At 41.6% G+C, this 3,604-nt stretch overlaps 1 non-coding gene across 1 annotated transcript; it reads right to left on the bottom strand.

Annotated features, from left to right (window-relative positions):
* Nucleotides 1–1,864: 1,864 nt before the first annotated feature.
* Nucleotides 1,865–1,936, bottom strand: TRNAW-CCA (transfer RNA tryptophan (anticodon CCA)). Its single transcript has one exon. It is a non-coding gene; the product is annotated as a tRNA-Trp (tRNA).
* Nucleotides 1,937–3,604: the final 1,668 nt, after the last annotated feature.

The following is a 3,604-nucleotide window of genomic DNA, read 5'->3' as shown; positions in this document are numbered from 1 at the left end:
CCTAGACTGTAAATATCTTCTCTGTCCTCCCACCCCTTTCCTTTCCCTCATAAATAACTCCTATTTATGCTTCAAAATTCTGCTCCATTGGCCCTGCTCTCTGAATTCCTCCCTAAGTCCCACACTCTGCACTCTTGACACTAACAGTGTACATCAGTCAGTCACTCCTAAATTTCTACTAAATCTGGGTCAAATATATTCTTTTCCTTGTATGTTTCATAGTTTACCATAATAATGAGTTAATACTGCTGTCTCATCCACTGGACTGCTATTTCTTCCAGAGCAGAAGCCCTATGTCTGATTCATCCTTCTATAGAGCTGCCAGAATATAAGTTCAGGGATGTATTAACACAATTTTTGTATCTTCCTCTTTTTAAACAAAACCTTTTCATCATGAAACATTTGAAAAATACAAGGCAGCAGAAAAGAAACAAATTAAATTAGTGCTTAATTCCACACCCAGGGATAACCACTATTACTATTGTGGTGTTCTCATTAGCTAGTTAGCCTTATGAATCATATGGCTGTATAATCTGACTGGATGATACACTATCAGTAAATAGTGCTGAATGCATCTTTTTTTAAAGCATCTTTCTGTATCATTAGCTAATTTTCCTTGCAATCATTTTAATGGCTGCATGATGTTTTACTCCCTAATAAATGATACATTTCTTTAACCAAACTCCCCTGTTAGTGTTCTGTTTTCATTGGCCATTAAAAGACGAGTGTGAATCATGCAGCAAAGGACGTAGAACATTCCTTACAGAGGAAATGGCAGGGGCAAAGGCCCTGTGGTGAGAAGGAGCATAATGCATTGAGGAACTGAAAGGAGGCCCCTGTGATACAGGGTTAATAAGCACAGTTAATTGTTTTGTTTTCTTTTGCTTTGTTTTAAGCAAGAGAACATCAGGATAAGATATGCATTTAAAAACAAGCATAATAAGGAGACTGATTTAACTGAGAAAGAGGAGATTTAGAAAAAGGAGTTAGGAGGTTCATGTCAATATCCCTAGCAAGGAATAATTGGTGGAAGGAAAGAGGTCATTATGGTAATGAAGAGAAGCAGACAGATGGTATGTAATATATTAGGAGGTAAAACTGCATAACACACTGCTCAGATTGGGAAGTAAAGAAGAGAAAGTGTAGTCCAGGACAGCTCCAGGGTCTTGGCTCATTGGTGCTGGGGATGAAACTGAGGGGGGATGAGTAGAACGCAGGAAGTGTGGGAGGCCTATGGCCTATAAATAAAGGAAGACTGAGGGAGCAAAGTTTAAAAAAATAAAAAAGAAGAAGAACAAAAAACAATGTATATGGCAGAGTTTTGGGTTATGGCAGAGTAGAACCTCCCCATAGGGTTTCCAAGGAGTGGCTGATGAATTCGAACCACCGACCTTTTGGTTACTGCCAAACACTTAATCGCTGTGCCCTCCCCCTTCCGAAAAATCAAAGAGGGCAAAGGAATTGCCTAAGGAACACCATCATTTAGGTGGAGGGGAGGGTCCTGGGTAGCTAAAGGAAGCGAGAAGTGATAAGAAAAGAAAAAAGACCAGAAGACTATGTAGTCCCTGATACCAGAAAGGAGAATTAGATATCTTTTTAAAGTAAGGTGGCAGAAGATCACAGCCCATTTGGGGATTTTATTCCCAATCTTAGAATCCCAACACCAAGGAAAAGACAAAAGGGACAGAGTCGCATCCCACTGAAACTCTAAAAACGTTGATCATCTCTTCTCTTCGTCTTCACTCAGGCTCTGGCAGCGCTAACAGGTCTCAAAGTGGAGATGATTTTCAGTGCTAACTACGCCAAGAAGGAAAGCAGATTGTCAAATTGATTCTCGCTTCTCTCTCCAAAACGTAAACCCTCGTGACCCCGACGTGATTTGAACACGCAACCTTCTGATCTGGAGTCAGACGCGCTACCCTTGCGCCACGAGGTCACACACAGTGGTCCTCGCCTTCGTACAATAGCATCTGGAGTCATCCCCCTTCCCCTTCCTCTAGATCTAAAATATTTGTTTCTTTATCATTACCTTTGATCATTTTTGTCTCCACCGTTCACAGTTTTGCTAACGCTTCCTTGAGAAAAAATACGGCATTGACCACATTAAATATTAAAACCAATGCTCCATAAGGGAAAAAACCCAGACAAAAACGTTCAATCTTTCCACTTGTCGGGATTTTTCTATTTTGGGAAAAATCGGGTAGTTATTGGATAGAGAGCCTCAGTGAACTAGGAATAAAAACGGCTACAAAGTTTGCAGTATTACTTTTCCTATAAGTTCACCAGAAGCCTCCCTCTTCCGTATCAAACTCCCAGCGTTGCAGCGCAGAGCCTCGAGATTTTCTACCTTCCTCCTCCCTATTCGTTCGCGCACCAGCCTCATCTTCAACCTGGCGACAAGCTGCTTGTCTCAAGGCATAGCGCGGGTGCCATCTCCTCCCAAAACGCTCACTTCATCAGTGAGAACCCTTGGGGCTTGCGGTCTCTATTGTGTATTCAGTTTACAACATGAACCCCAGACAAACCGCTAGCATTCACTGAGCGCTTACCATTTACTACTAGTCCTGTGTTAACGGGCTTTTAAATTCGCATCTTTTTTTTTTTTTTTTTATGTATGCGGTAGAAAACTATTCCATCTTTGCCTGGATGGTGAAGATCTGAAAGCCAGGGCTCTGACAGTAGTAACTTGTTAGAAATATAAATTCTCAGCCACACCCAAGACATACTGAATTCGACACTCTGAGCTTGAGGCCCAGAAATCTGTTTTAACAAACCTTCCAGGTGATCTTGCTGCACGGAAATGTTTGAAATTGCCTCTCCTGCTAAGAGGTCCTATACTTTACTCTCTCAAGAAAACAACCTTCCAGTCTTCTTCGAGGATGGAGGAAGGGCAGTTTCCAGATGTAGCTGGTGCTGACAATTCCTGAGACAAGAGGCTGTTCCATGCAGGATGGGGATCGGAGTTCCCTGGTGAAAATCTGGTTGCCCCTTTGCTTTTCCCACTATTGATTTAGGATTTGGCTTTCTCAGGTCTGACAAATCAGCTATCACTCCTTAACAGACTTCCCAGATTACAAAACTTAGTTGCTGTTAGCTCCTTTCTGGAACCTTTGGTCTTATGTGAATTTGTATTCTAGAATTATTTGAGTGTGATATCTGGAGTACACAGAAGTAAATTTTTGTGCTTAATTCACAATCAGCCTTTACCTGAAAGTCAAGGGAGTGAAAGTTCCTGGATCTGTAAAGCAAATGGGTTCTATGTTCGCCTAGGTTACCGCTCTTTTTTTTAGTACTGGGAAACCCTGGTGGAGTAGTGGTTAAAAGCTATGCCTACTAACCAAAAGGTTGCTGGTTAAAGTCCACCAGGTGCACCTTGAGAGCCCTATGGGGCATTTCTACTCTGAGCTATAGGGTGGCTATGAGTCAGAGTCCACTCCACCGCAAGGGGTTTTCTTTTTTTCTACTGCAGCAGGAGAAACCCAAGGATTTCCTTCTTGGTGTTCAGCCTTTGTACCTAATTCCCATACAAAGATAAAGCACTACGTCAATTAAAGCATTCTGTCTGTTAATAGCACTATATTTCAATTATTATAGCAATATATTC

Source organism: Elephas maximus, chromosome 1 (genome assembly GCF_024166365.1).
Source record: "Elephas maximus indicus isolate mEleMax1 chromosome 1, mEleMax1 primary haplotype, whole genome shotgun sequence".
Classification (NCBI taxonomy): domain Eukaryota; kingdom Metazoa; phylum Chordata; class Mammalia; order Proboscidea; family Elephantidae; genus Elephas; species Elephas maximus.
Note: the sequence above shows the minus strand (reverse complement) of the source record. Positions and strands in the feature narration are given on the sequence as shown.